Source organism: Scophthalmus maximus, chromosome 5, assembly GCF_022379125.1.
Source record: "Scophthalmus maximus strain ysfricsl-2021 chromosome 5, ASM2237912v1, whole genome shotgun sequence".
NCBI classification, from domain to species: domain Eukaryota; kingdom Metazoa; phylum Chordata; class Actinopteri; order Pleuronectiformes; family Scophthalmidae; genus Scophthalmus; species Scophthalmus maximus.
The window spans coordinates 10,643,584-10,657,873 of record NC_061519.1 but is presented as its reverse complement, the minus strand read 5'-3'; positions in this window follow the sequence as shown (position 1 = coordinate 10,657,873).

Genomic DNA, 14,290 nt, shown 5'->3' with positions numbered 1-14,290 from the left:
ACAGAATCTTGAGGGGCTAAATCCACTGACATCAGGTGGTGAAATGGATCTGATAAGATAATATTAATTAGAGTAAAAACTGTATACTGTATCTATAAAAAGATGGGCGACGCGCCGAAACATCTCGATCACCCTCGTGTGTAGGTCATAAACCACGCCCCCCCTCATGTAAGCAGATGGGAAATGGACCAAACTAAAAAAAAGTAAAAGTAAGCGTCTCATATCTTGTTACCCAAAGATCATAATTTGAAGATTCACACTTGAAACATGTTCTGTCGTGCATTTTACAGGTACGTTTTTTTCCTCTTCTTCTTCTATAAAAACCCTCGTTTGATTGACAGGTGAGACCTACCTGTGATTGGTCGCACGCGTGTGTCGACGGGACTTCGAGCGATTCCGCGGCTCCACCGATCGCTACTGCGCAGACTCTTGACTCCAGATGACGTCACCAGCGCAAGATGGCAGGGCGCGTATTAAAGATATTTTGGCCTCATTATTGCGCAGGGGGAGGACGTGGAGACCGCGTCGTCCTTTTTTCTTTCGATACAGTCAGCTAGGTACAGACATTCTTGTGCCCTTCAGGGTGATCCGAACCACCTCAGTGATCTTCTGAGTTTATTTTGCGCCATTTGTTCCCTCTGCCAAGTTGGCATTTGCTTTCACCTGTGACCTGAGTGGCGGTTTGTTTGTTTGTTAACAGGATTGTGCCAAATTGTGCACCCAACTTGGATGGAGATATTGGACATGGACCAGGTAAGAACACATTTAATTATTTTCTAGGGATCCAGCTCAAGGGTCTGATTTTCTTACCTTAAAGGGATAATTCTGGGATTATGAAGTGAGGTTGTATGAGTTACTTATGCATAGTGGGCGCAGTGATACATGGCCGAAGTACTATCCCTTTAACTCAACTTCCTCCTTTACTTTCCTTAAAGTTGCAGGCCATCCCCGCGCATCTTGATGCTAACATCTGTTCTAAAGCAGATCTAATCACTGGTACAAAGACTTCAATGTGAAATCAGTTCCCAGTCTAAAATATCAAATGTTATTCTTTTAATACATCAGCCTATGCATTTCCTTTCCCTCCACAACCACCTAGATGTATCTGATTAGTCTAGTGCCAGTGCACTGAGACACTGTCTGGCAGTGTGCACCTTTATCGGTTCTGTGTTTCATTGTGTGTTGCCCCCTTTTTTGGGGGCAGGCGGCCGTATAAACACTTTTGCCCCTAGACGTGCTCAGAATAGACTATACATGACCAAGGCCGTCTGAATCATGCTCAATTCCTAAGCAGACACCATATCTGGGTATGATTTAGTTCATTGCTTTAGGTTGATAAACCTGTAAGTTGTTTGTGTGGTGCGCGGTACCTGTCTGCCCTTTTGGCCTGCCTAATCATGTGAAGTGGAAACACTTAGACCCACCCACTCTGTCTCTCTCTCTCTCTCTCTCTCTCTCTCTCTCTCTCTCTCTCTCTCTCTCTCTCTCTCTCTCTCTCTCTCTCTCTCTCTCTGTGTGTGTGTGTGTCTGTGTGTGTGTGTTTGTGTGTGTGTGTGTGTGTTTGTGTGTGTGTGTGTGTGTGTGTGTGTGTGTGTGTGTGTGTGTGTGTGTGTGTGTGCGCGCGCGCGTCTGACCTTGGCATTGGACCAGCAGACAGTAGGCATGTGTGCTGCCGATGTAGACAGAGGTCTGCCTGGCGCCGAGATTGCAGGTTGCCAACAGGTATTTTCAGAATAGTTGCTATTATCAGCTTTCAAAAAATATTTTCACTAAAGCTTTATTCTCAGGACAAGAAGGTAGCACTATAGGGAGGCATGACAAAATTAAGTGGAGGGCTTTTTTTGTTTGTTTTTTGTTGCTTAAATTAGATTGGAAAGCTATGAAAATGACCAGCTGGCAACATTTAAAGGTGCCAGCACAATGATTTTCACACTGTGGGAAAATAACCCCTGTGCCCATATTATGCCATCTGTCCTGTGATCATATATAAATTTATACTCCCAGACACCAGATCATATCACATAAACCCCCCTCACAGGAGGTGTTACTTCCCATGATTCGATGCTCGTCCTTTGTCATCACATCTTCAAAAGGAAAAAAACACCCATGCACCTTTGGATGATTATGTATATAGCAGCCACTGTTTATTACTGTTGATGCGTTACCCCAGTGGAAAAGCAAATGAGAAGTCTATTTGGCTTGGGTAATGACTCCCGGCTGGCTGCCTCTTGTCCACTCCGGAGGCTCTCCGGGTGTCATATAATCAGTACGCCCAAGTCCTCAAATGCGTGCCAGTTCTGAAAAACAACAAAGCTGGCATGTAGATAATTGCCTTTGTGGTCCCCGCGCATCCCCTTCCTCGCCTGGCGCAAGAGGCAGCCGCTGCCTCGCCTCGTTCGGGAGGTGCTGTTTTTCATCCCTCACACTGACAGCCGCTCCCTTGTCATTCCCGCCGCGCGCTCGCCACGGCCGCCTCGTTCTACTCGAGACTGTTCTTTTTCTCCCCTTGCCCTCCGCCCCTTCTCCAGTAATGTTTTTGGCAATTGCTTTTTTTTTCTCCCTCTGACTCGATTAATTCAGTGACACGAATGAATATGGCCCCGCAAAGTAAACAGTGCAGCCCTTGAGTTCTGTCCAATCTGAGTCAGTACTTGTCCGTTTCCCAGCAGGCACTCCGGAGCCTCTGCCAACATCGCTATTGCCGCTCCTGATGATGATGATCATGAGGGTGATGGTAAGGATGAGGATGATGATAGCCCCTACTATTAGTGCAGACTGTGCCACAAGAGGCCCGGAGCAGTCGGCGGTTTATCCCTTGTCATGACACCTGACTGTATAAATGGGGCCTGTCCGTTTGTTTTATCGTCAACAGCACGAGGCCTTGCCTCCCAGGCAAACAGAGACAGGGTCAGAGAGACTACAGACATAGATGTGGCAGTTAGAGCGATGGTGGCTGCCATGGTCACTCCACTTACTCCCATGTGGCTCCTGGCTTTTCTTTATATTGCGCCGCTTCCTTTTAATACGTGGTGACTGAGTTCCTCGGGGGAGGAGAAAAGTGAATTTCGGATACTGTTGTTTCATGGTATCAACGGCCTTTTTGCTATTTTAGTGGCAGTTCAGTTCTGGTTATCTGAGCAGTTACATTTGTTTATGTGACGTGCCATTACATGGTTGCTCTTCTTGTGACTGACCTTGTGGCGGATGCTGATCCGCCACTGCAAAGTCTTTATTTGTTGAAATGTTGAATTGGAGAAATGTGCGGATGCGGAGGCTGTCATTCTTGTTTTCAATGAATCATTGACGAGTACAGCAATCTACTGTATAAAATGCGGCTTTGGATTCCACACTATTTTCCCTCCGGATGTCTCCGCTTTACAATTCTGATAGAAGAGTACAGAACCACTGTGTGTTCTTTATTGGTTTGAAGTGTCACTCAGAGCTGCAGGCTTTTTGACAGAGTAACCGGCCCCAGCGGAAGACCCATCTAAAGAGGAGCAACTCTGCCAGGCTTGAAGCTCCCAACGCCTCCCCACCACCACCCCCCACCCCTCCCTCTGTTGCACCTCACCACCTGCCTGCCCATGCCTTTTTCTGTCATACACTTTGACTTAGTCCCCCCCTACGGTGACCTCGGCCCGTCGCCCACTTCTCTCCGGCCTGATCCCGCTCTGATCAATGCCACCTCTTTCACCCCTGAAAATACCAACAGGGAAATGGAGGCATTAATTACCCACCCCAGAGCTTTTTACCCAGGCACAGCCCTCTCTCCGCTTCTTGGCTCTTCACTGACTCTGCAATTGTAATTCAGCTGGGGGGGGGGGGGGGGGGGGGGGCAGGACGTGAGGGTAATAACAGAGGGTATCCATCCAAACGGACGATCGCCTACTGATAGATGATCCGCTGGGCCGGACGTGACGGAACTGACGCAATGGGGGTTTGTAGTGACTCCACGAAGTGATTGACACACGGCGTTGGCACCGGGATTATGTGTGAGAGAAATAATTTATGACTTTCGGCTCCGGAGCCGAGACAAAACGCCAGAAATGAGTAACGACCTCTAGGAAGTTCAGCTTCTCTGATCGCAAACAATGGCCCAGGTTGTCACTGCCGTGGAACTGACAGAATTGATGGTGTTTTGAGAATGAGAAGCTAATGGACTAAATCATGGAAATGGCTGTTTAATTAAATATGAGGGGCCTGCTATGAACAACATTTCAACGTTTGAGACATTCCTACGTAATGTTCCGAGCTGTGGTGCAAGAAAACTAAGGCACATTGTTCTTTGTTCTGTTAACTGCCTCTTTTTGTGAGCCCCCCCCCCCCCCCACACACACACACACACACACTATCTTGTCATCCTTTCTTCTCCCTTTGCTTTGGTGTCAGTTTGAGTGCCAGGGTCTTGAGTGCCCAGTGGTCTGCCCCCCTTGTGTTATTCAGCCTCTGATGTTTTCATGTAAGCACTGCTGTGGAAAAAAAAATAATTGTTTATTTGTCTCTCCCCCAAGCATTTACCACCATTCATCATTTTTGCCGTAGCCCTCGGTTTCCCATCTATCCCTCCATCAGCAACTTCTCCTTATTCCCTCCGTGCTGTAGTCTGGATCTGCTTCTCCTCCATTTTCTCCTTCTCTCTGCCAAACCACTTTCCACCATCCACCCTGCCCTCCCTCTCTCTCTACTGTCCCCATTACACCCCCCCACCCCACCCCACTCGTCTCGCCCACCCCCGTCTTCCCTTTCTCCATCGTCCCCCCCTCCTTGCCTTCCTTTGCTCGGGACCAATCTGCTCTCTTCACACTGATGGCCCTGATGACTCAGTCGAATGGTGCAGTCTCTCCCCGGTGCCTCTCCTAGGCCTTTTTCTGCAGCCTGTCCGTGTAGCACTTGTCTGTTTCTCTGTGGCCACAATGTCAGCGTGGCACCTTCTACTCAGCCCTCCGACCTTTTGAGGTTGAGTAAGGAGTCATATAAGGACACAGGGAGATTTCTGGACTGATGTGTGCTGTATATTTGCAGAAAGACATGTAAATGTTTCTCACACTGAATCAGTCTATTTCAGTTCTCAGCTATAAGACTTCCCCTATGATCCCGGCTCTATTGCCATCACTGCACACTGCCTCAACCACGACCACCTTCAATTATTCATCCCTAATGGTGCATGTTTCACACGTTCAGAATTACCTGCAGTACAGCTTATACTCCGCCTCCACCCTAACTGACTCTAACTGCCATCACTGCATTTTGCTGAAATGCAAATGGTGCCGGCTCAATCTGATGCTGTGTGTATTGTAACTGCAGTGCAATGTTTTGAGATAACTATATTTCATACATTGCATAGTTTCACCCCTCAACCTCCACTTTTCTTCTTTAAGCTTCTCTTAAGTGACTTTAGAATAGCACTTCTCTGGTTCAGCAGTGCACTCCTAAAACAATGTCTTGACTCGTGATGAACAGTTTTAAATAAAGTGTCAAGACCGATGCAGCGGACATATTCCATATGTCCATTTCTCTTGTGCCTATATTGCCCACAACTCCGCCGCAGATGGTCTGGTTTGTGTGTGTGAGCATATTGTGCTTGTAGCAGCTAATGAGGACTGATGAGGAGTGGGCTGCAGTGGCCTGGTAACTCACTTCCTAATATCTCCACACCCACGTTTTCTCGTATTTTCCATTTTTAAACTTGTTGTCTTCAGCTGCAATGCTGACTCACTTGCGGCAAATTTATCAACTTTTGTACATCTCCCTCTGGAGCAACAAAGAGTTTATTTATTCATTTTTTTTCAATGGACACAGTAGTACTCCCCAGTACCTGCACACATACACTGATGTGTAAATCAAATAGAGCTCTCCTTCAAGGTTGGATAAATAATTATATTCCACGCTGTCTGGCAGAATCACACAGTATATTCTGCATTGGCTGGTTTCAGCTCTGCATTGAAGAAATGGTATGAGATTCAGTTGAGTTGAATATTCAAACACCTAGACTCCGTGTGGTATGCACAGTTCAATCAAATGGAATTATCAGGATGTCTTGTGCATCATTTGAAACACGTCTCCAAAATTCAGCCTGACATATTTGGTATATTTTAATATTTTGGTATTCCAGCAAGAATTTTAACAGAATTTTGATGCATGATTTTCTAAAGTCTGTCCCGCTGGTGGGTCAGTGGGGTTTGATGTGATCTGCTTTTACAGGGTCAGTTCAAACAAAAAGCTTCACTTCCTCAGTCCAAGTGGTAAATATGGAAGCATGTACAGTAGTTTTGGTTTCACCATCTGCTTACATTTTGAGAAATACCCGGCTGAATCTTAAACTACCGAACCCTCTACAGCAAAGAAGTTGTAGAAATGTTTATTTTGGTTACATTGAATTACCTGCAGACCTTAATCTGAAAAACTTGTTTTGGAACTATTTTCTACTGAAGGAACAGACTCAGTGAAACTACAGTATGTATTAACAGTAACTGCTCACAGAGTCGAGGCAAGGAAGTTTACATTTATTGCACATTGCAACAACAAGGCATCAAAGTGCTTTACATAAAAGACAAAACGCATCAAGACAAGACGAAAAAGTAACATAAGATAAAATAAAAAATGCATTTAGATCGAAATTAAAGTAGTAAATAAAGTATCCAAAATGCAACAGTAAAAGTCGCCAATTGTGCGGTGTAAGAAGTGAGTAATTATATGACTTTAATAAAAGGCAGTGACACACAGAAAAGTCCTCAGCCTTGTTTAAAAGACCTAAGAGAACTGTGTTGAACGCTGCACTGACATCCGGTAACAGTAAGACTGAAATTCTGCCTCTGACTGTGTTAAATTGGAAGTCATTAAATACCTTAAAAAGAGCAGTCTCCAGACTGTGGTGTTGTCAAAACAGTTGTTTAGTGCCAAAGGGTTGTTCAATGACTTTAAAACAGGAGATTTGCTATGGGCTTATAGTTATCCATTTATGATGTGGCTGGATGACAGCAGTATTCAACGCCTGTGGCAACACACCTGAAAGAAGGGACCTGTTGTCAATTTGTAGGATAACTGAGGTCATGCAATTGAAAAACATTTTTTAAAATGCCTGTAGGTTGAATATCAAGGAAGGAGGAGGATTTTAGTTATGGTCGATGAGATCAAATTGTTTAATTCTGCTTGAAGTGATTTAAAGTGGACACAGGGGCAGCACATATCCTGTACCTGATGTAGCAGGAGAAACGTTTATTGCAGTCCATGGTGGATCCAAGATCAGGGCCTACTGATGCAAGAGGATTTGTTTGCCTGTCAAACACTGGCAAACAAGGCATTATTATTGGTTTTGGGGATGATATCAGAAAAAAAGGCCTTGCAGTTCTCAGTTCCAAATGTAAACATTTCACCACTACTGTTCAGCCTTTTAACACTCTTTACTTCTCCATTTTGTTATCGCAAAAAAGATGAGATAACAAGCTGTTCCATGAGGAATAAAGCAAAAAAAATCTAGAATTTGCAAAAGTCAATCTATTGGACAGAGAAAAAAAAAATCTCCCTGCAACAAAACAGCACATAAAAGATAATCCAATTGAATGAACCCCCCACGAACAACATATTTCATGTCAATTTTGCTTAACAAAAAAACCCCGCCCTTAGTGGCAACACATTTAAAACAAAACCCTCATATATGGTTTAACTGTGATGAAAAATGTTATGAATAATGAATAATAGGACGATGTAGGCTCTATGCTGCTGTTTAAGGAATATATATCTGCAACAAATGAAATGAAGCCTGATGTACATGAGCCGGTGAGTGAGAAACCAGTCTATATAATGATAATATAAAGGCAATCAAACTTGCCTATACTTAATTTTATCAGCTGCCGCTGTGTTTTCAACAATTTGACAGATCCTAAGGGCACCTTCAGGAGCAAATGTGAGCTCTGTTATACAGTACATTCATGCTGCACTATTTAATCTTCATTCTTAATTTTTTTTTTTAATCCACCTAACTCTGAGAAGATTCTGTAGGTCACAAGAAACTTCCACATAGCTCTATTTCTTTAGCGGGAGCCACTCCAAACCAAGGTGACTTTGAAATGAGTATTCCCATTACAGACTGATACCATACAGTGATGTACAATAACAGAGGGGGCCAACCATATGCCACGGAGAGCCAAAAAATCTGCAGGTTTTCGCTCCAATAGATCACCTCAGCATGCAACTCCAGTGATGAGCTCGTCCCCTCTACCTCTAGGAGAGCTGATTGGTAAGATAAGATGAGATAAGACAAGAAGCCTTTCTTGTCATTATATTACAATGAATACAACGAAATTGCGAATGCCCCTCCCAGCTCTGCTTAAAAGTGGGTTGGTGGATGGAAATTAAACCTGTCGCACGTGGGTGACGACACTTCTATGGGCTCAAATAGGGATCTAAAAGTTTTGTGAGCACAACACAAGTTACACAAAGGTCGATTTACAAAATCTTTTTGACTCTGATTTTAGCCCATACACTTGTGCTACAGCATACTGCTTTTCAAGACGTCAAACTGCGACTCAAGTGATTTTTTCTTCTTCTTTCAATTAGACTAAACAAAGACAAAGCCAAAAGTTGTAATCATTTATTGCTCGTTTACTGTGCTCCTGGAGCTCGGCATCCTCTCCAATTTGTTTTCATTTTTTTTCCAGCTGTGAGCCGCTCCTCCGCTTCCTATGCGCACTTCATTGCGGGACGTTGTGTCCATTAACGGCACACTCAAAACTCAAGCAGACCTAATACTGCGTGCATGCTGATGAATTTCAATATGAATAATTTAGTCTTTGCGTGTGAAAGCAGTACAAGCTCAAAACAGAAGAGAAACAGACAGAAGGAATTATATATTTGGGACACAGCTCATAACACAAATCATTATTTAAACCCCCATTCATTGACACCTGTCCACTTCACAGCAGTGGAGACACAACACTGACACATTATCATCTTTCTAGTCTGTACAGAGCATGTTGGTTATTTACACATCCAGCAGCAGACGTGGAGCAACACTAGTATTCATTTGGAGCCTGTTTGTTTACCTTGGGCGACCTTGACCTGGACGACTGGGAAGCTCTGCAGACGTGGAACTCACTGTGTACTTAGCTCTGTTTCGATCACCAACCCCCCGAGGGGAGTTCTCCATTGTGCTCTGCTACAGTACGTCCACCAGCGTGTTGGTAACGTTTTCCGTCTGCCCTTTGGTGCTATGGCTATGACTGGCGGGTGACACTGGTAAGAGCGGCGGGAGTTACCAAAACAGCAAAGTGGCAGGCCGTAAAATTGAAGCAATAAGCTGAAATGGATGTGGAAGGTGCAGAGGTTGGTAGTGATTAGTCGTTGCTTCGTCACCACAAGTTACCCCTTTCGTATTACGTATAGTCACCTGAACCATTGTTAACGTAAAATATTGATTGTTTTAAGTTATAAGATTGGATATACCTTTATTCGTACCACAATGGGGAAATTTGGTCCTTAGAGCGGCAAAGTGCACGAATACAGCAAAAATAGCAGAATATAGAAAGAAATTTTAAAAAAGCAGTATAATATAATATAATAAGTATGTACAAAATACAACAAAATATAACAATATCAATACTATATACAGAGCAGTAGCAATAGTTGCACATGGAGAATAAATATATACACCTTTCTCACAGTGGACATTTTACACAAGCGTGCAAAACATTTCTATGGCAGCATCGGAGGCAGTCATAGAGCTGTGTAAGAGGAAGAGTCGGAACAACAGGGCAGACGCTGTTGTGTCAAGCTACGAATACTGTGAGCTTTTAAAAATGTCGTTCTGCTCATCGAGTAAATTGTCCTTGATGGAAAACCGAAGCTCACTATTTATGTACTCGCACTGTACGATCCGATCGTCAAGCCACGGACTAACTGTTCACACTGGATGCACGCTGGCCCTTCCGAACCCGTGTGGCTATTGTCAAAGGTCAAAGTGTGTTTGATTCCACAGTCCTAACAAGGGAGAAACACGCTACCTGGACTATAAGTGCCATTCTGTGTCGAAACATAAAAAGAAAAGAGAGAATCCGTTATCGCTCAGCGTTATGTCAGTCATATGATAGGAGGAAACATCGAACACTGAGGTATGCTGTTACCAAAGCTTGACCAGCTTGGTGTTATTTTGTTCATATGTTGCGTCCCGTCGCCATCTCCTGGTTTCACGTTTCACTTTGTGCTTTGACATTTCGCGTGCAGGCGCAGTGAGAGGAAAAAGGCGCTGAATTTGGGGAATCAACTGGGGACTTTGCTTCAACTGTGTGAGGCCATGAAGACGGCTGACCAACATTTCTGACATGTCAGAAATTCATCACCCGGCGGGTCTGATCGCTCTTTGCTACCCCCGCTCTACACTGCACAACAAACGATGCACGACGATGCAAATATTTGGTCTGACTCGAAAATGAGTCGTGCATCTGAATAATTGGGTCCAAAAAGGGATCAAATCATGCAGGTGTACGCCCGGCTTTACAAATCACGCCTCCGAATGCGGAACGTCGACATGCTATGCCTTATGACGGCTTGTTTGGTTGTGTGTACGTACGCAAGCACAGGGGGCGCGATGAGGGTTCATCTGAAACGCAATACAGCGGGATCTCTGTGAAAAAAAAAAAGAAGGTGCTGGCACGTGAAGAAAAGCACCGGTGTAACTAATGACATAATTAATGGCTTTGATTCATTTAACACAATAGACGGAGCCGATGTGCTCCACGGCACAGCGCAGCGAACTAAAGCTTCCCACCGAGATGCTCAGTTTCTTGTCACGTCTCAGTGTAATGACTCTGTAAGGCCTTCTACGGGACATGCATTGTGACGTGTGGAAAAGCCCGGGTGTGTTCATAACATGAATAACAGCTACTACAGCGTGTTTTCCGGAGTCCAGATGTCGTACACGTTGACTCGCCGTAACACACGAGTGCACTGTGCTTCCCGTGCTATAGGACAATTAAAAAAGGTCCGCTGTGAGAAGGGGGGCCCGTCTGCAGTGTGCTTCGATATCTGGGCTTATTTATTTGTTCTGCTGCTTTTGTTTTTTTCGTTGTTTCTGTTGATCAGGGGTCAAACGCGCAAGACAGAAAAATGTGCGGCTGTCTGAAACATCAAAGGTGAATATCCACGCTCGTTCCTCAGCATCAGAGAACAGGCCACTCACCCTTTTACAGTGACGGGTTCAGTTTCTGTTACGCAGGTAGAAACCCATCATAAAGGACACAGACACACCAATTACTCCACCCACAGTGGCCTCAGTAGACTGGACTGTAGTGTAGCAAACTTAGGGTTTTAAAAAAGGGCCTGCAGTAGATGTATCATGTCCATAGACTGTATATAAAAATGGATGTAGTCACCAGGTCTGGAAAAGAGCTCTGGTTGAGGCTGTGTTTCTTGGCTCACAACCAGCTAAGAGGTCGCAACGTGATTGGTTGCACACTCTTCTTCGCCGTTATTAATGGCGGTTGGCAACCACCGTAATAGGTGTATTAGTGGAACCTTTTGCTCTGGAGTTTTCCCTTTCCTTTGACAGTGGCAGATATTTCAAATGTGGCGGAAAAGCGAAACAACAGCGGTAGATGTAGTGAACTTTTTATCGAAGTGCTGTCGTTTTGATACGTTCGAAAGAAGTTGTCTTGGATGTTAGCGTACAAAGACAACTCACCCTAACGACAACCCTCACCGTAACCGAATTAAACGCTGCATTTAAATGCTTTAAAAGTGTAAAATCAGAGAAAATATGTGAGATGTTGCGCCGTTACATATTTTGAATTCCAGGGGACGTGGCAACACACATGCGCAATGAACGAGCTCGTTCTCATCTGGTTGTTGGTACCGTGTTGTCAGTCGCAGACATACCTCCTGGAAAATGAAGCCGATGCGGAAGTGCCTGAATTCTCTGGATTGACCAGCAGGGGGCGACTCACTGGTTGCAAAAATAACTCAGTTTCTATAGAAGTCTAAGAGCAAATGATTCTACTTCTCACTCGATTTTTTAACGTCAGTAAATATTTTCCTGAGGAGTTTATGGGTCTCAGGCGCTAGTTTCAAGTCTTCTTCAGTACAGCTTGATGTTCATTGAGTAAATTGTGGTCTAATTTAGAGTGAGACAGACGATGGAGCGCCGCATGCATTGGAGCGTGGATACAACATATATGTTGTTGACAGCCAATACCGTCCAATCGGTGCATGGCGAGCTCAGTCCCAACCCCCCTTCTACGTATGGTTAAAAAAAAAAAACGACCAAAAAACAATAACAAACGCTAAACCAGAGGCTTCAAAACGGCAGTTCACAAACCAATGGGCGACGTCACAGCGGGTTGCCACTTGGGTCGCGTCTCTGATGTTTCTTGAAAGCCAAAAAAACTCTTGCTGTTGCTCTGGCAACACGTAATTACAGAATATCATTGAGCATTGCTTGATATCACGATTCCTTTTTTCATCTGAGAGTATCTAATTGTGGATCTCCCCTTTAGAGGATAGTGTGGTCTTTACCAGATGCAACATTTTCCTCCACGTCCCGTCTTGTTCCTTCCAAGCCAATGTCTGCTGTTTTCTTCCCTTCCTTCGCTTGTTAAAACATATCAGAGTAAGCCCAGTCTTTGCCTCGCCTTTGCCTGTAATCCCTGAAGTGCTTGTTACTACATACCCTTCATCTAACTATTCAGTAGCGGGGTTTCTTATTACTTTGGGAGGGTCCTCCAGTACTCATGCCCGTTGTGGATATTTACTACTGCGTCTCACCGCCACTGTGCACTGCTGTACTTCCACACCCCCTTGTAAAACTGCTCAGGTATATTTATACAGTGTCTCCTCCACAGTAAGCAGCACTGCTGCCGTCCCGGAACATAAAACATTAAAGTGTTTTTCTCACCTCTGAGCGTGGCAACACTTCTCTTTGTATACTTTTTTCCCCCCCTTTCATAAATATATTTTCTTCTGCTCCCATTATCCATTGTCAAAGCGTAGCCCTTTTATGTTCTCATTCTTTATCTTAATCTTGTCCTCGCTATTGTACCATAAAATGTTGGCTCTGTTAAAATAATAACCCTCCCTTGAAGAAGTTCCTGCCTGCACTCCACTTACCTTCGTCTGCCCCTCCTCTCATGCTGCAAATGGCATCACAGTGATTTGCAGCTTTAAGTTTAAATTTGTTTGTTTTGCTCGTTTCGCTTCTCACCTGAGTCTTGATAATTTCTCCTCTCCGCCTGTGATACGATGGCCCAGCTTCAACGTGGGCTGTCATCATGCCTAATTGGCTCTGATGGCCTCTGTGGGGAATTTCTGCAGAGAGATGCCGCGGCGCTCGCCAGACGCAGACGACGAGGAGTTAAACCGCGCCGCCTGGGATTAATGAAGGGGTTAACGGCCCAGATGAAGTGGGGGGGGGGGGGGGGGGGGGGGGGGTCTGACCGGCCGCTACCACGACCCCAGGCACTAGCCAAGGCAAAGGAGAGGAGTGGGGTCGGTGGCGAAAGCGGTGCGGGGTACACCCCGGAGCATTGTGATGCTTGTTTACACGTGGGATGCATTTTGTTCTCTTGTCTTCGCCTGTGGTGGTTGCTCTAATTTGTTTGTGTCTGGTGGGTGTTGTGCGTGGGCGCATGTACAGGGAAGCATCTGTGCATGCCGCCTTTGTATAAGTGGACGGCATCTAGGCTGCTGATCCCTGTTTTCCGTGCGGTTTCATCTTGTCCGTCGGGGGGGACGCCGGCTTCCACTTGAATACAGTTGGACCGGTGCCCGTGGCAACCCAAGTGACCTCCTTGTTTTTTTCCTTCCTCCCTCTCTCCCTCCATCCCCTGCATTCTTTCTCCACACCTGACGTCTCCAAAGGCGCAGCCGCTTCTGCCAGGTGTGTCCTTAATACCAGCTGAGACACAAGCCGCATCTGAGTGTGTCTGCCATCCGCACAAATACATATTCATATATATATATATATATATATACACACACACACACACACACACACACACACACACACACACAAGGAGTGGAGGATTTCTTATGCTCGGATTGTGTTCTGTCCTTTATTGAATATTTGAACAAGCATAACATCGACGGACGTGTCCTGTCACGGCTCTGTCTATCCCCTCTCGTCTCCCACAGAGGACTGTGATCACTTTTGTGACATAACTCTTCTATCCCTACACCAAATATCCCCGTCTCCGCATCTGAAACGCAACACAGGCTTTGTGAAGGTTATGCAGGTGTACGTCTGTGTTTTTTGTTGTTGTTGTTGTTGTTTGTGGAAAATGTCGAAAAGTCTGTTTGTTTTTCA